At 41.1% G+C, this 23,263-nt stretch overlaps 1 protein-coding gene and 1 long non-coding RNA gene across 21 annotated transcripts in view; one reads left to right on the forward strand and one right to left on the reverse strand.

Annotated features, from left to right (window-relative positions):
* The window catches only part of PIP5K1B (phosphatidylinositol-4-phosphate 5-kinase type 1 beta), a 299,484-nt gene that overhangs the window by 221,459 nt on the left and 54,762 nt on the right, over positions 1 to 23,263 (reverse strand). The window lies entirely within an intron of this gene.
* On the forward strand, positions 32 to 21,779 carry LOC111096771. 17 transcript variants are annotated; one of them, XR_005354229.1, is made up of 6 exons: positions 32 to 351; positions 3,132 to 3,233; positions 8,254 to 8,328; positions 8,718 to 8,831; positions 10,839 to 11,031; positions 12,455 to 16,661. It is a non-coding gene; the product is annotated as an uncharacterized LOC111096771 (long non-coding RNA). The 17 variants fall into 17 exon arrangements; XR_005354228.1 differs by having other exon boundaries at positions 47 to 154; positions 12,455 to 16,655; XR_005354230.1 differs by lacking the exon at positions 32 to 351 and adding an exon at positions 760 to 1,772 and having other exon boundaries at positions 3,039 to 3,233; positions 12,455 to 16,652.

Below are 23,263 nucleotides of genomic sequence, written 5' to 3' on the forward strand. Positions count from 1 at the left end.
GCCCTGAGATTTCTCTCCGCGCGGCGCCTGCTTAATGCGTCATAGCCCGAGGGGGAGGGGCGCCGAGGGGCCCGGCGGCGGCCGTTCAGCCCTTTTCTTCCGCAATTAGCTACTACTACCGAGCCGCAAGCTCGCGGCGACGCGGCTTCCGAAGGTCACCATAGTCCCCGGAGTCTGGGTGTAGCAAAGCAGAGCTCTGACAGAGAGGCTGGTGGCGATGCGGGGGCCGTACGAAGGGGAGCGGAGCTTGGCCTAAGCAGGGAGGGCTTCCCTGAGGAAGGGGCCGTCTCCTGACCTCCGGAGGACACGGAACGGGAGCGGGCTGCGGGGCGTCCAGGAAGGGGAAGCGCGGTGGGCGGCGGGGACCGGGGGAGGGGGGGGGGCTGGCCTGCCGGAGGTGGAGGTGGTGGCCCGGGCCCTGATCCTAAGAACAATGAAAGCTCCGGGGGTGGGGGGGGTGGGGGGGTGGGGTCAAGGAAAGGGTGTAACCCCCGCAGCGAAGCCTGCAGGCTGCTGTCTGCAGGGAATGGGGTCGTTGGGAGAGGAGAAGCAGCAGGAGGGAGCAGGAGGGAGGCCGGAGGAGAGGCAGTCCTGGAAGCAGGGGTGGGGGGTGAGAGGGGGAGGCTGTTGAGGCCCCGGAGCGAAAGCCAGCCTGTCCCTGGAGCCCTCTTAATTTAGTCCCGTTTCCAGCACGAGCATGTGTGCTCCAAGATCATCTTCATTCCCTACGAGGGTTTAAACGGAGGCAAAAGTAAGAGGGCTTCACGCTCTAAAAACACAACACTCAGCTTAGGCAATTAACATAAATTTTGGTATCATGAAAATCACGGTTTGGGGTTTTTTGTTTGTTTTGTTTTTGCATACCTACTATGCACTAAGCACTGGTAGGAAGGAGGCCCTAATAGGAGGGCATTTCATTTCTACTGCAAGGAAAGAGAGAGATGAATAAATAAAGCTGTTTTCAGATCGTGGTAAACCTTAGGAAAGGGGGGAAAAAAAAAAGATGGTGTGATAGAGCACTACTGATAGAAAGGGGGGGCGGGCAATTAGAAAGGACGGAGATCTAAATTCCAGATGCAAGTCACGCTGACATCTGGGGGATGCATACTCTAAGCACAGAAGACAGCACGTGCTAGTAAAGCCCTAGACATGTCAGTTTGGTGAGCTGGCGCCAAGAGAAGAAAGGGCAGGGGGGAGAGTGGTTGTGAGGGCGCAGAGGAGTCTGGATCTCTCATCCCAAGTACAATGAAAAGCCACTGGGGAGTTTAAAGCAGGAGAGTGGTGTTCTTTTGGTTTAGGTTTTAAAGATCACTTGGGCTGGGTGGGAATTAGGCTGAAAGTAGGCAAGGGTGGGAGCAGAGAGGCCGATGAGGAACCGACCGCCGAGGCGCAGGCAGAGGACCCGGCTAGGGTTGTAGCCGTGGTGACAAGGAGAAGTAGAACCAACAGGACAGGCCTCAGATGGGTTGGATTTAGATGATGAAATGAACAGGCCATTCAAAGGCAACTCCTAGGTTTCCTGCTTCCGCTGGATACACAGCATGGTCACTTACGGAGATAGGGATGGAGTGGGTTTCAACAGGTGGGAATTAAGACTTCTCCCTTGGGCGATGTGAGTTGCAGGTGGCTATCGGACAGCCATGTGGCTGTCTGAACCGAAAGAAAGCTTAGTGATTTTTGTTCATTCTTCTCTTTTTGCAGCTGAAGGAAAAAAAAGTGACGTTCACCATCACACAGCTTGTTTAGTAGTGCGAACCAGTACTAGGATCCAGGTTCCTAGTCTATGCCTCTTTTTCCACTGTTATCTCAGAATAGCTTTTCGTTTGAATTCCCTGTGAAGTACAGGTCCTAATGATATAATGTTGATTAGTCATGCTTATAATTATATAGAAACTGATTTAAGCTTGCCAGGTGTCAGACACTATTTAAAGGGCTTCACGTGTAGTACCTTATTACTTACCTCCTCAAAACAGCCCTTTCAAGGAGGTATTATTGTCCTCATTTTGCAGGGGAAAACAGATGCAGAAATTAAGCAATGTCCCCAGGATGAGAGTAAAGGGCAGAATCTGAGCGTTCTGGCTCCAGAAAGCCTGGGCACCATGTTGCCTCCTAAAAGGGCAATGATGTTTTAGAATTGGGAGAAGCCACTTCCAGATTCTTAGCTTTGCAAAGGCAACAGTACTTGAGGCAGGATTTAAAGGATAGGGGGATCCCTGGGTGGCGCAGCGGTTTAGCGCCTGCCTTTGGCCCGGGGCGCGATCCTGGAGACCCGGGATCGAATCCCACATCGGGCTCCCGGTGCATGGAGCCTGCTTCTCCCTCTGCCTATGTCTCTGCCTCTCTCTCTCTCTCTGTGTGACTATCATAAATAAATAAAAATTAAAAAAAAAAAAAAGGATAGGTAGGATTTTTATGGAGCGATGGTCTTTTTCATAGAGATGCGACAGCATGACAAAATAGTGAATTTGCTAATACATGATGTGATGTACGTGGAGAAGAACAATAATGGGGAAAAACTTGGAAATGGAAGTGGGAGTGAGAGAACCGGGGCTCTGAATGCCAGCCAAAAGGACCCAAATTTAACATCTGAGGCAACAGGAAACCGTGGAAACTTTCTGACAAGAGGAATGACGCTATGAGAACTATACTTTAGGACCTGCCAGACAGCTCAATGATGGAGTGAAGTCGAAGAATGGAAGGGGGAAGAACCAACACCCACGACTTGCCAGGCACTTTAAACACTCCACAGTCCCACTGCATCCTCATTGCAATCCTACAAATTAGATATTGTTATGCTCATTCTATAGCAGGACAGCTGAGGTTAAAAAATGGCAAAAGGAGGGCATCTGGGTGGTGCAGTTGGTTAAGCATCCGAATCTTGGTTTTGGCTCAGGTTGTCATCTTGGTCATGAGACTGAGCCCTGCATACTTAATGTGGAGTCTACTTAAGACTCTCCCTCTCCCTATGCCCCTTTCCCTGTGCTCACTCTTGCTCACTCTCTAAAATAAATATATCTTCTTTAAAAAATTTGCAACAGGCCCTACAGCTACACAGAAGAACAAAGACCTGAGCCAATCTGAATTAAGGTCCTACTTCAAAACCTGCATTGTTTTTGCTGCCTTTCTCACAGATTAGAGAAGGAGAATCTGATGGCTAAACTGCGAGACAAAAGGAAGGTCTAAGCTCAAGTTGGGAGCGGCAGAAAAAGGAGATGGATTTGAGAGACAGGAAGGTAATGACAGTACCCGACTCCTTGCATTTATAGAGGATGGAGAGAGAGGTGTCACAAATGACAAATTCAAGCATGAGTGGCTGAAAGAATGGTACCTTATTGAATAAAAACAGGAGAGAGATGAGGAAGAGCCTTCAGAAGTAAATTAATATAGGATAAATAGAAAAAAGCATGAATTATGGAACTTTTTAATAGTCACAGCATAATGCTAATTTTTGTATTATTAAATTATTACTCGTGGCTCAAAGGTGCCAACATTGTTCATCCACATCTGGATAAGAACAATTATCTTTGGGGCAGCCCTGGTGGCGCAGCAGTTTAGCACCGCCTGCAGCCCGGGGCGTGATCCTGGAGACCGGGGATCGGGTCCCACGTTGGGCTTCCTGCAGGGAGCCTGCTTCTCCCCCTGCCTGTGTCTCTGCCTCTCTCTGAATAAATAAATAAATCTTTAAAAACAATTATCTTTATTAAAAGCACAAAGATGGTGAAAAGTCCACAAAATCAGACATCCGTGCCTTTTGGTTCTTGCCTGAACACACCTATTAGCTGTCTTTACTCATTTGCTTGTTTCTATCCCTATCTCTGTAAGTCAGTTCTCCAGCCAGAGTTGAAGGTAATTCTAAAGGGAAGACTTGAATAGAACCTTTCAGGGGAATTCCCACTCAGAGAAAAAAGTCAGTGTCATTACAGCAGTCATTAGAGCCCTATGGGATCCGGGTCCCTACTGTCCCTCTGACCCCATGTCCAGACACTGTCCCCCTCAATGCCTTCCCTCCAACTTCAAAGGCCCTTTTACTATCCTCAGCCCACTAGGCATGCTCCCTCCTCCACTTGGCTTCCTCTTCTTCCAGTGGACATCCACATGCTCCATCCCTTCAGGTCTTTATACAAATGTCATTGACTAAGAAGCTTTCCCCAACCTTCCCTTATAAAAACCAACAGCAGTTCATGACATCAAACGTACACTCACTCCCATACCCCTTACACTGCCTATATTTTCCTCTAGAGCACCAAATGACATATATGACATAGTTTTCTTGCCTCTTATCCTTGTCAAGAAGGTCGGCTCCACAAAAACAAGGCCTTTGCTTTGTTTCCTGCTATATGCCTAATACCTAAACCAGAGCCTAGGACGTAGGACTCAGTAAGTAGTTGAATCACTGTGCAAATAAATGATTGATGACTGAATGGACTAGCACAGCTTTGTCCAGAAGGGAAGAAAACCCTGTTATCCAGCTTAACAGGCTTTTCTCCACTGATTCTAAGTACTTTGACAAATCCTTTTCTCTTATCAATATTATTATTAAAGTGTCCTCCCAACCACACAGGTCGATCACTTGAATGAACCGTTATGTGAACTATGAAACCAAAGGCCTAAGTTTCCACTCCTTTTCAACCATATGCTGATACACTCTTGATAGAATTAAAATGCTCAGTGCTGAAGATTCTAAGCAGTGTTTAATATATTTAGTTACTGCTTCCTCTCAAAGGAATAAAGGATAAATGAGAGAAAACAGCAGCCATAAAATGCAATTCAGCCTGTTACAAATGAATAATGCCAGAGGCAGGATTCAGGAGATTGTCCCTGAGTCAATTCATCCTTCTGGTTTCACTCTGGGTATGAATTAAATACCACAGACAGTTGATATTCATGCTCACTCCTGAGTCATAAAGGCAGATACCCACTCAATAGTTAAGCTTTATTGTGATTAATATTACATTTTCTTAAGCTAACAAATAGTTTCCTTTTAATTCCTAGGGGCAGTTTTTCCATTATTAAACTCCCAAGCATATGGCAAGGCAAACATCTACCTCTGAATCCATCCATATTGAATGACTGTGAAATAAAAATGTGTGTATATACATATACGCCCTTAGATGGACTGACAAATATCTCAACATCCCATAGTAACAAGCATCACCAACCTAGAATAAAAATATTGCAGAAGGGGATCCCTGGGTGGCGCAGCGGTTTAGCGCCTGCCTTTGGCCCAGGGCGTGATCCTGGAGACCCCGGATCGAATCCCACGTCGGGCTCCCGGTGCATGGAGCCTGCTTCTCCCTCTGCCTATGTCTCTGCCTCTCTCTCTCTCTCTCTCTCTCTCTGTGACTATCATAAATAAATAAAAATTTAAAAAAATATTGCAGAGGAAAAGTGGACTTTCATAATATAGGAACTTAGTGGTTATCAACTAGTTCAATCACTTAGGGAAAGTGTTTCGCAGTACCTACAAGAAGAAAATACATGTATGTTCTATGGTTGAGTAAACACACTCCTGGGTATATACCTGAGAGAAATGCATGCTTATATCTGCTAAAAGACATGTCCCAAGAATGTTCCTTGCATTATTATTTGTAATAGCCCCTAATTGGGAACAACCCAAATATCCATAAACAGTTGAATGGGTGAATAAATTATATAATGGCATTATTTATTCAACAACATCAACGAGTTACAGGATAATATTTCAAGAAAGAAATCAAACACAAAAGAGTAGATACTCTGTGACTTCATTTTTATGATATTCAACAACAGTCCAAATCAATCTGTGGTGGTAGAAGTCAAAATATTGGTTACCTTTGGGACAAATGACTGGGGCGGGGGGTGGGCACAAGGTAGTAAATATCTCCTAATCTGGGTGTTAGTTACCCAGGTATACACACATGTGAAAATTCACTAAATATTTGAAATTTATACACCATATTATTTAAGGAGCTAGACTTCAAAATGTTATCAATACAGAAAGAGACGATGGGAATTTGAAATATAAATGGAAGACAGAGAGTAAGAATACTTCAACTGAAAGGGAGATATTTTGTTCAAACACTAATCATGAGTCTAAACTGGAATGCTGAGCTTCCAAATCTCTCCAACACACAACGATATCAGTGGGAGAATAGCTAGCTGGCCTTGCCAGTCCAAAGAATGGACACAGAAACACACACACACACTCCTCAAGCTACATTTCCCTGGGGCCGTAAACACCCAACAGACTCCAGCAACCTCCTGTAAGCATTGGATACTTGTCTTAGGCTGCTTATAGATCACCAACAGAACCACCAGCTCTCCTTAGTCCTATCCCCAAAGTGCCCTCAAAATCAAGTTATTTCTAAGAAGACACAAAGGAGGAAACGAAGCTCATTTCAGAGCCTTTGACTTTCTCAACTGTGTATCTGCTAAAAGTCAGCTCTGACATATCCTCCCAGCATCATTCATGAGATGGAACAGTTAAAGTAAACTGAGTCCAGGAACTCGGCAGGGGTTGTTATCACATATGGGAAGAATGAGAACTGTGCTTAAAGACATGAAGTTATTTAATTATCTTAACGAAAGTAAAAACAGAAGATGATATCAGAAACTTATCAGCCATTTGCTCTCCAATTATTGAGAGCCCACTAAGTATAGGTCCTCTCTAAGGAATTTGCTTTCAAGGATCTTTTGACCAATCCTTAAAGCTTTAAAGCAACAGCAAAGATTAGAAAATCAGAGCAGAAGTTTATTCTGGGACTTCTGACGCTCCATTGAGATTTTTTTCATGGCCGCTGAAAAAAATGATCTTTTTTTCATCAGCCCACTCACACGGAGCCACACTCATCATACAGACATGGGCCCAATGGTAGAAAGGGCCTCAAAGCCCCACCAGAAGAAGCTCACAGCCTAGGCCTTCAGCAAAATTCAAGTCAACAAATAAATGTGAATTGTAGTTACTCTGTTCAATTTACTCAAAGGAGAGAGTATCAGGGAAGATACTAAAAAGAGCCATTCAGCCCCTACTCTCTACTGCCTTACATCTTTCCATAGAAGAGAAAAATGAGTTGATATCATTTGTTCCTCACTGGTTTTATATATTTTTGGCAGCGTTCCTTTTTTTTTGGTACCTTCACTTTGGCATCGAACTTTTCCTAGGCCATAAACCAAGGCAATCACTGATACCCTTTTCTATGGCTATATACTGCTCTCTCCCTGCCTGCCATCTTGATCCATCCAGCAAGAAGGAAAAAAATAACTCAGGGTTTTATGGATAATGTATAAAGTTAACTCTAAAACATGCAAAGGCTACAAATCTAGTTGGATTTACATATTTGGGCCTTCCAGTTGGGTGTCTCAGAAACCTCTATGAGGGCTCAACAAATTAGTACACAGCACGATCACAGCAAAAAAATAAATAAAGGTGTCAGACCCAGAGTCAGACTATCATACTTCTAGCTTTGCGACCTTGGACTAGTCTGTCAATCTCTTTGGGCTTCATTTAGATCCTTTATGAAGTGGGGACACAACCTCTTTACGAGGATCAAATGGCATGATGTCCATACGAGGCCTTACAAACAGTAAAAGCCAATAGCTCCCTCTGTATTAAAAACTTCAGTGCCACAATCACAAAGTGATCTTTCCCCCTTTTCTACCCCTCTCACCAGAGGGCTTCCTTGTTTTCTTACTTTTAGTTTGATTCTGTGGAAGAAAATTCTTTCTTCATCTTCTTCCCCAAGACCAGAGTAATTTTTAGAGACATGATACATGTTCTATCGTTTAAAAAAGTATGAGTGAAAAGGTTCACATGCGGCTGACAGTGTCTGACGTGGAGAAATAATAAACTTCCTTTCTAAGAATTTTACTGAATCTGAGAAGAGATGGACCCCACAGGGGTGGAAAGGCTGTCAGTAAGTAAAAATGTGGCTGGATCAGTGAATATTATTCCCTACAGCAAGCCATTTGTTCATCCCCAAAGACAGCAGCTACCCTCCCTGGTGGCGCTGAACTTTCAATTGGGACTAATCCCAGGGGCTTATTCTTATTTATTCATTTTAAACCCTGTTTTGAATTACTGCTGTCATGTTGCTTGTACTTCCTGGCATATAATAAACTGCACAGGGACACATATTTGGCTATTCCTGACAAACAAGTTGAACACAGCCTCTTTCAGACAAAGTAAGCAGAGTGGGGGGGGGGGGGGGCGAGCTGGAGAAAGATTCAAGAAGTTTCATTAGTCACTGTTCCCTCAAAATGTGTCTTTCCCTCCAGGTAACTGACACCTGTCAGGATGTTCTGAAGAGTGGGTCCAATGTTCCAAAGGAATTGGAAGCCAGATTTAGACTGGTAAGGAACATGCCTAAGGGAAATTTTTTTGGTTCAGAGGGTAGCCACTGCACAGCTAAGTCTCTCTTACCCTCTCTGATACTTGAAGGTAGCAAGGTTTAATACTGAGACAGAGAGCAGTTCATGATTTGTTCTGCTCTTTTTACCCACTGTCCTTCAAGCTAAATAGGACAAGTAAATGCAACACAAAGAGCAAATATTAAGGGTGGGGAGTGCTCTAATTCCTCCTGTATCGCACCTGCTCATTTCTAAAGTGAACATAAGTATAGTTCCATTTGTTAATATGAAGCATATTTTTACCATTCATGTAGTTTAGCCATCTGAAAGTTCCTACTCATTAGGAAGTGATGCCGATTTTTCTTTTTCCCTCTCCGTTTGAAAACCAAAAGTCTTCAACCTTGACAATTAAGACGCTTTCCACCAATCCACCAATGCTTTCATCACTCCTGTCATCATATAATTGTGGCTTATATTGAGTGAAGACATGTGTGCCAAGGACCCCTGTAAGTACTGTGTATCAACTTGTTCAGTCCCCACACCAACTCTAGGATTATTGTCCTCATTTTAGAGAGGTTAAGTTGCCTGAGGTGGCATAACCAGGTAAGTGACAAAGAAACTGGAGCCCAGAGGTGAGCTCTTCATCACCTCACCTACTACCCCTTGGATTCCTCACAGCTGCCACATTCATGGTGCTCCAGGTTATCTTCCAAGAATGTCAGTGGGCTGGACACATACAGGGTAATCATTCTGCTCATCAGAAAGACAGAAAAGGCCTCCATATAACTGCATGGGCTTACAGATACCAGTGAGGTTACAAAATCAGGCAATTAATCAATGCCCTATTGTCCCAAAGTGGACAAGAAAACCAATGCAAAGAGTTAGAATTGCAGAATGTCTGATCAGAAGGCAGCTTTAGAAATGATGCCCACTAGGGGTGCCTGGGTGGCTCAGTTAAATGAGGGTCCAACTCTGGATTTTGGCTCAGGTCCTGATCTCAGAGTCGGGAGATCAAGCCCCATGTCGGGCTCTTTATGGACCATGGAGTCTGCTTGAGGTTCTCTCTCTCCCTCTGTCCCTCCCCCTGCACACTTGCTCTCTCTCAAATCAATCAATCAATCTTTGTGGGAAACAAAAGAAATAACCCACACTAAACTTGACCAGCCAGTACACTGAGGTTCAGAGATTTGAGTTCAATGATTCCTTTGAGTTCAAAAGGACATCCAGGACAGAGGCAGGATACTTTATTAAATTTGTACAGATTGCTCTGTGATGTTTGCTCCATGGTTCTGCTTTCACTTCAAACTCCTTCTCTAAGCAACAACATCTACGTCCATGGTTTTAACTATGCCCCATGTGTTGATGTCTCTCACATTTCTATCCCTAGATACAGCTGACCTATCTTGAGACTGGAATCTGTAGCCACCTATGCGGCACTGCCACTTGATGTTCCACCTGATGTTCCTTCAACCTGGTCAATGAACAAACTCACTTTTCCCTCCCTCAAATCCGCTCTCCCTGAGAATGAACGACACAACAATCTCCCCAGACAACCAAGTCCAAACTCAACATATTCTAGATCACCCCTCTCCTTCCTCTTATCATTGTATGTCCTTAACATCTGGTGCCCTTCCCTTCTGCCTTTGTTACTAAAGCACTGGGCCCCATCCCCCGCTCCTTGACAACTGCCCTAATGCCAATGAGCCTTGACCAGTTAGAATGACTCCAATCCTACCCACTTTGCATAAACACTGCCAGAGTGAATTTTCTGAAATCATCTCATCAAAGTACATACACCCCCTTCCTCTTGCTCAAATTCTTTCATTAATGCTTCTGCAGGGCAAGAGGGCAGGCAGGCAAACTGTGGAGAGAAAGGCAAAGGAAAGAGGGAGGAGAGGGCTAACCCTGGCATCTCCCCAAATTTCTCTAAAGCTTTACTCCCTTTGAGTGAGAACTGCTGTAACATAGTATTTAAGAACCTGACCTCTGAAGTCAGAGAGCTTGGGTTTACATCTTGACTGTACCTTACAACTGCATGACCTTGGGGATTAAGTTATGTACCCTCCTTGAGCCTCTGTTTTCTTTTTTTTTTTTTTCTTTTTTTTTTTAAGGTTTTTTATTTATTTATTTATTCATGATAGTCACAGAGAGAGAGAGAGAGGCAGAGACACAGGCAGAGGGAGAAGCAGGCTCCATGCACCGGGAGCCCGACGTGGGATTCGATCCCGGGTCTCCAGGATCGCGCCCTGGGCCAAAGGCAGGCGCCAAACCGCTGTGCCAACCAGGGATCCCCGAGCCTCTGTTTTCTTACCTAAAAAATGAGAATAAGAGTCGCTCTGTCAACTGATGGTTGTGAACGTTAATTGAGGTAATACATGTGAAGCTCTTAGAATACAGCCACACACAAACGAGTCTTCTCAAAAGAGAGCCTGGAACCACAACCAGTACATCTTATTTAACTAGACTGTGGTCTCTCTTCTCTTCTCTTTCTGGGGCACTAACCACCTCGCCAGGAACTCATCCAGTATTTACTGAGCACGAGAACTGTATGCAGTTCAATCTGAAGACAGAACACACACTGCTAGCAAAGCTTCTCTGCCAGAACCCTGAGATTGCCAATTGCTTTCCACAAAACACTTCCTCTGAGCCGGTTATGATCAAGGTTCCGTAGAGGGTATTATAAAGATGAAAAAGACCCCAAGGAAGGTGAGAGTCCAGGAAGGGGGGGGGGAGCTGCAAATTATTAACTATAATATAGGCTAGATCTTGGGTCCTTAGCCTGCAGTGAGCACCAGAATCATCCATGGAATTTTGAAAACAAATGCAACAGAGCCCCAGTCTTGAGAATCCTATTCAATGGGGCCTGGGACAGGGTAGTCTAATTTTTATTAAAAAAAAAAAAAAAGTACTAATAGCTTTGAAGATGAGGGGATTGCTTTCAGCTAGCTGAGAGGAAGATCAGACAGTCTATGAGGAAACTTGGGGGAAAGTCTGGTTGGACTTGCTGAACTTGGAAGCGTGAGAAGCCATCTTACAATAGTACCAGTTGAGTAAGATCTTTGAGAATTTTTGTTTTTTTATTCCCTGGATTCCTTCCTTTCCCTGTTTTGACCCAGAGAGGTGAGAAGCGCAGGGAGATGGTCAAAGGCAGGAGAGAGAACCCCACCCTCCTCAGGAGCTGAGCAGCAGACTCCCACCCCCCAAGGGAGGGGAGTGGCTGATGTGAAGGTGCAGCCTTTGCCCACTGCAAGACACCCAACATCTGACATTCCAGCTGCAGTGTCTTAAAGTGACAGGAGGACATTTTATTGCCTAAGAGTGAGCAGAAAGCTTCCTGAGTTTTACACTCAGAAGAGTAGACCTTTCCCCATTGAATAAATTTACAGGGAGAGGCAAAAATAAAGAGTTCCTCTCACAAATGCCACTTGTTACACATGGGACATCTGACACCTATCACACGTGGCAGAAATGCTCAAGAATATAATAAGGATTGTGGAGGGAGTTTCTTGTGTCTGGGAGACACCTGGTGACCTTGGCGAGAGGACTCAGGTAGAGCCAGAGAGAGAGTGCAGGAAAAAAAAAAAGATCAGATGGAAGGAGCAAGGCCTGGGGGAGGTAGTAACAGACAGGGTGGGGGGCAGTCACATAGAGTAAGCTTTGGAAAACTTGGCTGATTCAGACTGAGAGAACATTTTTCAAGTTCTGACTGGGTGCCCGGTGCTTTCATTTAGACAATGAAGAAAACAAGCAACAAAATGTCACCAGTGACAGGTCATGGGCAGGGTCTTAAGGATGGGACTTTCTTAAACTTTTTTTCTCCTCCTGAGAAAAGATGAGTAGCAAGAAAGATGTAGATGGTACAAAAAAAGATACTTAAGATGAAAAGCCCTAAAGTGGATGAAGAGGTGGAATTGAGGGCACCAGAAATATTTTTTTAAGCATAAAAAAATAACCTTTAGCTTTAGATCAGCCCCGATCTGCGGAAATTACATCCTTCTTCATAAAAGAGGAGCCAAGATTTCAGAGTGCTACTTACATTTAACTGGCTCCATGACTGACAACATAAAAACTTCCACCTTTCTTCAGAAAAAAAATGTAGGCAAAATGCAATTAATCCTCTTGCTTCTAGAATACTTCACTGATCCCGACACAGAACATACGCTGGAAAAAGCTCCACAACATAAGTGGTGGTGAAAGCCTGTCCCATTTTTCCCACTTAATTTGCTTTAGGAATGTGTAAAATCTAAAGGCTCAATTAATCTAATGATGTGTCAAAGAAGAGAAAGATCACCCTGGCCAAAAAGGAATTCTGCACATGTTGCAGAGCCCAGAAGGAAGAATGTTGAGGAAGAGGTGGACGATGGCCAGTTCCCCACAAAGATCAACCCTCCAACTGGTATTTTAAATAAAAACAATTTTTTAATTTTTAAAACTATGATGGGGGACTTAGGGATTATTGGGTGTATAAAATAAATATTTTGTAATTTGTTTAAATGTTCCTTCCATCACACTAACCAACACAGTGACAAGTCAGCTCCTAGAGACACTGCTTTACCACTTAAGAACCTAGTTGGTCCCGTATCTCTCTTTAGTGTATTACCAACACCAGGAGACCCAACTGAAATGCTTCCAAGGGCAGGCACATAGATGGAGTGATAGCACTAAGATAAAGAGCATTGCCCTCAGCAGACTGGAGAGCCCTCACACATCTAAAGGGGAGAGGCAGCCACTGCTCTGTTCCCGCTAATGCTGTTTCTGCTGAGAAGGGTGCTGGGACCTCGAGAGAGGTTGAAAAATCCAGATCTCTAAGAATGTGAATTCTCACACTGTACAGATGTTCAATTTCTTAAAGATTAAAGAGTTAATGCTTTTTAACAGTTATCAAAAAAAATTAAATGCTAACACTAATACTGATCAAAAGGTAGAAAGGCTGACCTTAGGCTTGGCCCTTGTGACCCAGGAATGTCATTCCTCTTACTCTTTTCATAACATCCTTTGTCTTTTTTTTTGATGCTCAACCCATCTCTGGCCACATGCTCTCTAGGAGAGGACAACAGTCATGTCTTCCAGGTGGAAGAATGCCCTGCAGTGCTTGGCAGGGGCCGGGTATGTGGCACTGCCTATGAATGATGGTGGGCGATACCCTGAAACCTGTCCTAGTGGATAATGTATGCATCCACTTTTTCCTTTTTTCTTCCCACTGCTCTCCCCACTAGCACCAGTTAGAACTAGCCACCCAGCCTACTGGCCTCTCTTGTTGTTCGTAATCATTTTTCAGTTGATTCTCTACTTTCCAAGTGTGCACTTCAAATACCTACATATAACAGGAGGTTTGCCAACTTCCACTCCAATGTTTATATATATATATATATATTTTTTTTTTTCTTATCTTCTGGCTGGTACTTTCTAGTTAGTTTTATAATTTCAGCAAAAGTGAGCATTCTTACCACACATCTGATTTAAATGGGAATGCTTCTTGTGTTTCACAAAATATGATGCTGGTTTGGCATAAGACTATGTATTTAAAATAAAGCAAAAAAAAAAAAAAGTAACAAATTCTACTACTTCTAATTGCACCAAGTTAATTTTTTTTCCCTTTTAAATCAGGAATGTGTATTCCTTTTGTTATTGTTGTTACCATAAACGATTTGATTTATTCTTCTAAAAGTTAAGTTTGGGGCAGCCCCAGTGGCCCAGCGGTTTAGCACTGCCTTCAGCCCAGGGCGATCCTGGAGACCCGGGATCGAGTCCCACCGTCAGGCTCCCTGCATGGAGCCTGCTTCTCCTTCTGCCTGTGTCTCTGCCTCTCTCTCTCTGTGTCTCATGAATAAATAAATAAATAATTTTTTTTTAAAAAGTTAAGTTTGGCAAAATTTACATGAAATAAAATTCACTCTTAAAGAATATAGTTCAAGGAGTTTTGACGAATGTGTACAGTCATGTAACCACTGCCACAATCAACGTATCACGAGATGTTGAATTTTAGCAAAGCATTTTTGGCATTGATTAAGATAAGCACATGGATTTTTCTTTTTTGACCTAATGTGGAGCCAAGCTCACATTCCTGTTATGTACCACTAGCTCTAGTATTTATTTAATGTACTGCTAAATTCTATTTGGTGGTATTTTATTGCAGTGTTTTACATCAATATTCATAAGCAAGACTGATCTCCAGTATATGTGAGTGTACATATGCACATGTGCACACACACCACCTTTGCAAAGTTCTGGTTATAAAGATCATTTTTACATCTTAAACTTGGAAGTTTGACTTTTTGTGGTATACTTAGAAAATGTTGAAACTATAATGTGAACACTCATCCAGGTTTACATAGGACAATCTGGTTTACACCAAATTTCCCAATTAAAGCCCCATTTTAACAAATTATAATTTCACCCTTGTTAATAATATCCTTAAATGCTGGAAGAATTTACTCAGGCCATCTGGGGCTTACACTTTGAATTCTGAGAGCACTTTTTTTTTTTTTAAGATTTTATTCATTTATTCATGAGAGACAGAGACACTGGCAGAGGGGAGAAGCAGGCTCCCCATGGGGAGCCTGATGTGGTACTTGATCCCAGGACCTGGGGATCACAACCTGAGCTGAACGCAGATGCTCAATCATTGAGCCACCCAGGTGCCCTGAGAGCACTTTTCGATAACTTTTTCATTTCTTACATGGTTACTGACTTAGGATCTCTCTGCTGGGAGCTACTTTGATAAAATAATTTTTTCTAGAAATACCACATACTTCGTGTATCTCCACAGAATTTCACATAGTATCCTACAGAATTTTTTGATAATTTTTCTTTGTCTCTAATTTTGTTGATTTTTACTTTCTCTAGTAATCAAAGAGGTATTTGTTCATTGTAACAAAATTGAAAAAATAAAGACACACAGGAAAAGTTGAAAGTTACCCATGATCCCATCATCCAGAAATAATTACTAGTGAAATTATCATGTAAAATACTCCAGACTTTTATCTGTCTACATTCCTACCCTCCTACCTACCTACAATGTTTATTAGCCTTTTTATTTTTTATATGATGTATACATCTCTTCTATATCAATAAATACAGATTTACATCTTCAATTTCAATGGCTATGAAGCATCCTTATACCCTGACTTCCTTAAATTCCTGACAATAGGGGATAGGTAGATAGGTTAATTTTTTTTCAACTGTTAACAATACTGTGTTGATTTAACATCTTTGTATACTCATCCAATTATACATGTTGAACTGCTAGTCAAAGATATATTTTAAAAAACTTTTTCTTGTAAAAAAGTTTCTACTTACATAAAAAATAAGCAAAGAACAAAACTGAGCCAAGAATAAAGGTTTCCTGCAATCTATTGTCCAGCGATAGCTTCTGTTTATTTTGTCAGATGCATCCACAAAGTCTGACAAACATGCTTTTTCTTTAACCATAAATGAGACCAAATTACATCCACTAGATTGTAATTTACTACATATGCCATCTTTTCCTGCACAGCATCATTCCATACAGCTCTAAGGCATCCCATGGATAAAAGAACCATAATTTCATTTTCTACTGATGGAAACTGGTAACGTTTGTAATTTTTGCTTTTACAAACAATGCTACAAAGAATAGCAGTGCTTTATTTTTTTCCACTATTGTTCAATTATTTCCTTACACTAAATTCCCAGAGGTAGAAATGCAATATAGGAAGATAAATACTTCAAGGCTGATGAACACATTGCCCTAAAGAAAATGTACATCAATTGACATTCCCAACAGAATCTGAGTGCTTATTCTCCCCCCATCCACTCTAACCTTGGTATTATCACTCTTCTCAAACTCAGGCTTAGGGAACAAAATGTAGCACTTTCTTTTGGCATTTAAAAAAATTACTAACCGATTGGACATTTTCTTTCATGTGCTCTTTGGTCCTTTACAGTAACTTAAGAAATCACTTTATATTATCTGATATCTATCTATAAACGAAACAGCCACAGTAAATTATATTGATTTCTTAAAATCATAGGTCCTGCTTTAGTGGAGAATTAAAACAGTAAGAAGAAAAACATGCCTTGCATTTTAACAGCTCTGATACTGTTGCTGGAATTTTACTTTTAGTTTATTCCAAATAAGGGAGAACCACCATTTTCTCTATGCTGTATTAACATAAATATGTACCTGAACATTTTTGCTAGAGCATAGAAGTCATTGTAGCACAAGCCCACACCCAAATTTTCAGCACAGTATAAGCATTTTAATAAACATTTCATTATAATACATTTTTATCTCTAACAGCTCCACAGAACAGGCCACTAAAATAATACTGGAGGCAAGTTCTTGTTTCATCAAAATGTCAACATCTGTAATGTCTGAAACATTAAAAATTATGAGTACAGTCTTTCTCAGAGTTTCCATTTTTATTTTTTTCCAGAGTTTTCAGTTTTAAAGAAGCACCCATTATGAACAATTGTGACTGATTTCCTTTGGAGCAAGAACATTTACTTTTTTTTTTAACAGTTAAGAACAAATGACCTGCAAGTGAATTCAAGATAATGAGCAGTGACTGTAGCATTCCATCAAAGCATTTTTGTTTCAGTGTTTAAAAATGATATTCAGAATACATATTCCATAAGGCAGTGAATTTACATGGGCTTTCTCCACTTTTTTTTTTTTAAACCCGGTTTTGTTTAAAAATGCACACAAATGTGTAAAATGCTTCCATGTTTCTAATAACTATTAAAGAAACCAGCATAATTACAGTTTGAAACATAAGATCAATTTTTTTGGATACACTGATATTTATGATTAAGAGATCACATAATAGAGGTGAGGGCAAGAAAAGGTTTACTTCATCAAGTGTCACTAGAATAATTCTGTCTTAACATTATTACTTTCTGTTTGGATAAAGTATTACTTAATCAGCCTGACCTTGCGATCAAGGCCTGGTGGAATGTATAGAGTAACACTATAGCTTAAAAGACAGGATGAAAATCCAGTAAAAGAAATGTTTTTATATTCTTTTTAAAAGATTTATTTATTTATTCATGAGAGATATAGAGAAAGAGAGAGAGAGACAGGCAGAGACAAGCAGAGGGAGAAGCAGGCTCCTCGCAGGGACTCAATACTGAATCCCGGGATCACGACCCGAGCCTAAGGTAGACACTCAACCGCAGAGCCACCCAAGTGTCCCTATTTTTATATTCCTAAAGCATTCAGTAAAATATCTTAAAATATTTCTAAAGTCCTGCAACAGTACTGTGATAAGAGTATGTTTATTCTGATACAAATACTACAACTTTAAGACACAAGTGTTATCCTACCTATTCATTCATTATACCAGAGGTTCCCAAACATCATGGATTTCACAATTTAGGGGAAGAGATGACCAGAACAATGAATTAGGGGACTATGAGGACACTAAGAAATGGAAAGCCATTCTACACATCATTAGTAGCACTGTAAATTCAGCTTCCGTGGACGATGGGCTCAAATGAATACATATTCCCAGAAATAACCCACCACCTAATTCCTGCATGAAATGAGAAAATGACCATTATGAAGACTGTCTATTGTTGAGATTAAGTACACCCCCAAATCTCATCAAAGAGCAGCCAACCTTAAAGAGAATCAAGAGAACTGGAAAACTATGACATCTTCTACAAGTAGACTGAAGCAAAGGTAAAGACAAAAAAAAAAAAAAAAAGCAAGGGGATGAGTGTGTCCACAAAAGGGGATATGTACCAAAGGATAGAAAAGATAAGTGTCTCCAGCATCTCCAGAGAAGATGGTGCCCTGAACCAAATGCTCTGAGAATCCTTATCTGTACAACAGACATATAGTTTGTGACCAAGACGGATCCAATGGGTTGGCATCATCTGCTGAAACCAGCCTTTTCAGTCATTCATCTCCATTTGTTCTGACTCTCATCCTCACTTACAGACCATGTAAGTGTGATGTTAACCCAGGAGCTCAAGCAAGTTTACCAATTCATGGGAAGAAAATATAGCACTTCACTGACATACTCATCACAGCATGCCAAGTGTTTTCCATCCATTCTGCCAGTAAATTGATAAGGTGGCCTTTTTCATCATATCTGATGATTTTGGGTGGTATGAATCAATTCACCAGGGTCTAATTAGCCTTATAGAATGACAACACTGAGTTTATGAATCTACAAAGCTGTGAATCATGTTTACTTTAAAAAAAAAAAAAACCTTTAATAATTTCCCCATGCCAGCACTATGATATTGAAATTGCTTAGCCCTGCAGACCTTGCCTACTTTTTTAACCTCATGTGACATGATTGTCATCACCTTCATCAACAGTTGACATCTGTTAAGTGCTTTTTTTTCTATGGAAGCCCCTTCCTAATAAGCATTTCACTTACGGTGTATTTCATTTAACATGCACAAAACCCCCAAAGGTGGCTAACATTATATTCTTCGTTTTACTAAATGAGGAACTAACTAAAGGCACAGAAAGGCTAAATGCTTTGCCTCATCATGTTCCTACATGAATCTCACACTTTAGTCATACTGAAATATTTGCAGGTCTTGCAAATGCCATATGCTTCTGCACACCACTGATGTGGCCCAGAAACTGTCCAGCTTTTTCTTATCTGACCACCTCCTAGTCATTCTTCAAGACTCAGTTGAGGTAGGACCTCCTCTGCAAAACCTTTCCAAATACCCTAACTTTTCCAGAAAAAGTCAGATACTACCATGTAGATGCCCCCATACATGTAATGTTGAAAATTGAGAGTCTCAATGTAAATCTGTTCCTCACTAGGCTATGGACTCCCTCACTGACAATGTCCTTCATGGGCAATGTCAAGGTCATTTCAGAAGGCCTCCAAGTCTTTCACTGCACAACTCCAGGGGGTGCCATTCACGGAGACTACAGAGTGACACAAATGGGGAATCTTGCAACTGTACAGTATGGCAGCTCCAAGGACAGTAATTCCACTGCCTTCCAAAAAATAAGGCACAGAGGATGCACTCATAAGCATTTCTGAGTGAGTGGCCCAGACAGAGGTTATAATACATATGAAATGGAGCTTAACCACTGAGATCTCCCAACAGGTTATTACCCTCCAAACCAACATTTCAGAGGGCAAAATCTAAATAACACTGTCGACCTAAAGATAAGTGCTACTTTTGTTACTCAGTACTAGGACACTCAAAAATCTCTACCTTACCTTCTCTATATCAGCTTCTCATCCATTTTTTCTAAATGCTAATGGTGAATTCAGAAGATTTCCTTCGGAGCCTTTGATAATAGCATAATTCATCTGGAAATGAATGTAACATTTTCACCAGAGATGCAAATAATTATAGTGAGAGGCAGATATAAAGATCTACCCAAAAGAATGGACTGAAATGCAAATTAATACAGTCCAATATTTTTCTCTCTTAATGAGCACGTTCACAGGGACATTATGATTCTGTATTTAGGAGAACATCATCGCACAACTTTTGACCACCTGCTCAGCAGAGAGAAAATCTGCATGCTGAACTCTGGCAAACATTTATGGCTCTTCTGTTGAAAGGTAAAGAGGAGAAAATAAACTTAGGTAATGCATCCCTATTCTCTTGAGAAGGACACAGCCTCTCTCATTCCATGGCTGGGAACATGGTCCCAAATAAGAGAAACTTCAACACCTAATTAGCTTTTACAAACAGGTGGAGATTGAGGTAGGCTTCACTGAAGAGAAATATTTTAGTCATTTGAGGTCACTGCTTAGCCTGAATTCTTCCAGTTGATTCCTGCCTTCTGTTATCTGACTGCTCCCTATCTCAGACAAGGAAAAGGGAGCAGAGAAACAAAAATGACTAGCTCTAAAAGTACTAGCAAAAACTATGAAATGTCAGGGATTGGCAACGTGGTAGGCAGAAAAATGGTCCCTCCAAAATGGTCACGTCCTAATCCCCAGAATCTGTGACTATGTTGTGACCATACGGGTGTCACAGGATGAGGGGATTAAGGATGCAGGTGAAATTAAGGTTGCTAATCAGTTGACCTTAAAGTAGGATTATCTTGCATTATCTGGTGGGCCCAATGTAATCGGAGGGGTCCTGCAAATGCAAAAGGGAGGCAGGAAAGCTCATGTCTGAATGACAGGATGGGAGAAAGACTCTGCTAGCTATTGCTGGCTTTGAAGATGGAAAGAGGCCATCAGCCAAGGAATGCTGCTGGCCTCTTGAATCTCAAAGAGGCAAAATGACAGATTCTCCCCCAGAGCCTCCAGAAAAAAAAAGTAGCCCTGCTGACACTTCCATGTTAGCCTCCTGAGCCCAATTTTAGGCTTCTGGCTCTCGGAACTATAAAGATAAATTTGTATTGTTTTAAACCACTAAATCTGTGGGAATTTGTTAAGCAGCAATAGGAAATAAATATAGGCAATTTCATGAAAAAGAGATATATTAGTTCTATAATTTCTACAGCATGTGAACATTTATTCCCCCAAAGGAGAGCCAAGAGCTCCTGTGGATACCATATCTGATGTGGCTATTCCCTTCTCTATCCTCATACCTAAGCTATGTATCATGAAACATAACACTTAACAGCTATTTATTTTACAGAAATGGTCTGAAACACCTTCAAACTGGTGTGGCATTTTGAGGCTTTCTACATCCAAGATTCATAATATTTAATGAGCATCAAAGGGAACTCTGTGAAGAACATATGGTCCATTCCCTACAACTAATTTATAAATGAAGATTTCGAGGCCAACAGTACTATATTCCAGGTCACACAGCTAATCACAGAGCCAACAGGAGTCTTCTCTTTCTCAAGCCAGTTCTCTTCCAATTCCCTATGCTACTAATAACTAGGATTAAATGCTACGCATAAAACTAAAATGGCTCTTGAAATATATATATAATGGAGGTGAATTTTTAATTGTATTTAATTTTAACTTAAAAAGGTATTAAAACTCTGCTTGTTTCTGACACAGGGAAACTTCTACATATGTTTGGAACATCTGGGAATGTGAGTCTACTTTTTCAACTGAAAGCTTATGAAATCTAAATCAAGACCCAGTATTTCTGATGAAAATCCAGTGTCTGAATAAGTGTAAAATACACATAGATTTAGAAGATTTAGCCTGAAGAAAAAATATAAAATGTATCATTAAATTTTCATGGGACTGTTGAAATATTTTTGATAGAGTAGGTAAAATGTGACTACTATAAAATTTAAAATGACGTAAGTGCCTCTCACTGTATTTCTAGCAGACAGTGCTGTTCTAAAGGAATAGATTGAGACTTGTGTATTTCAACCTGAAATTCTAGAAAATGGAAACACAGGCAAAAAATATATCCCTTGACATAAAGAAATTATAGAGGGAACGTGTGGCAGAAGTCTCTATGTATACATCATCAGAATCTCCAAACTTTATAAAAATATCCAAGATAAAAGAAAATTTTTTCTAATTTTATTTTTAATTATTGGAATACTAAGATGACTGGAAAAAAACAATGTTATAAAATTACTTTCTTAAAACTTCCCTTGTTTGTTGGTTGGCTCTTAATTTACAGATGACCTTGTGAAACCACCATAAAGTAAGAACAAATACGTAGACTGCAGAGCAGCCATTATACATTTTTAGAAATCTATTTCTTACACAAATGTGTCACGCTGACAAAATGAGAATACCAGCAATTCACAAATTCTTCGCATTAAATTTCTAATTCAGGCTCTCCCACCACCCCCTTTTTTTGGCTTTGGTAATGGATCAGCTATAAGTTTTTAGAACTAATATTATACCACAGCGGGAGATATGCTGATCTGTCAAACAGGGTTCTTAAAAAATATTTATGTACAATATCACGTGGCCAAAGTCCCTTAAAAAAAAATCCCTGCAATCTGGCCTTAAGATTCAGACACCTCTGTCTCCAAGCTATTCTTTCTGCACAACAGGGGAGAGTCTACACTGGTAATATCGCCATGTGTGTCAGATGCCTGATCAAAGGTGTCCAAGCAAAATCTACACCGTGGCTCAGAAAAAAAGGAGTATTTTGTTCAGGTGACCCTAAGCCTCCCAGAGGTCATGCAGGATAATCTCAGCTTTGCTTCTCAGGCTCTCTGAGGACACCTGGCTCAGTCATTGTCTCAGGATGGTGGTGGACTGTGCAGAGGTCATGCCCTGGGATGACTCCTCAGGACGCTGGCCATCTGTAAGGCTGCACGGATCATTACTCCCTCCAGATTCCCACAGCCCAACCATCCTGTTTGTTTACTCATTTATTTTAAAATTTTATTTATTTATTTATTCATGAGAGACACAGAGAAAGGCAGAGACAGAGGCAGAGGGAGAAGCAGGCTCCCTGTGGGGAGCCCGATGTGGGACTCGAACTCGGGATCCAGGGATCACACCCTGAGAGGAAGGCAGTTGCGCAACCACTGAGCCACCCAGGTGCCCCTTGTTTTCTTGATTAAATGCTCTACATGGAAAAACAAGCAAGGAAAAACACATGTGATTACAACCTCTAGATGAAAGGACCTGTATTTACAGTATGATAGCAATTACACAGACGAAGGAAAAACTATTGTAAATGCCAACAATGCTTATCTCTCTTAGTAGGATTAAATTCCTTACGCTTTTCAATATTTTTCACATTTTTCAGGGAGAAACTTGAATTATTTATACAGGCCACTTTTCCTTTTTTGTGTTTTTGTGTGTTTAAAAATAAAAGGGGTCCATATTACTAAGGTACTTGAATATATTTTGAATTAGCATGCTCCTTTGACATCAGCATATAGTACATTTTGCAAACTGCTGGTGACATCATTAAACAGATGTATACTCCCAAAAGTGCTTTCAAAAATCCCACTACAAATCCAAAAAATAAGATCCATATGAAAACCAAAAATAGTATCTTTAGAAAAGCAGTCTCTAAAGACACCATAAAACTAACATTTGTGTTTTTTTTAATTTGTTTCTTTGAAGTAGGA

The sequence above is a fragment of the Canis lupus genome, chromosome 1 (assembly GCF_011100685.1).
Source record: "Canis lupus familiaris isolate Mischka breed German Shepherd chromosome 1, alternate assembly UU_Cfam_GSD_1.0, whole genome shotgun sequence".
In the NCBI taxonomy this organism is placed as follows: domain Eukaryota; kingdom Metazoa; phylum Chordata; class Mammalia; order Carnivora; family Canidae; genus Canis; species Canis lupus.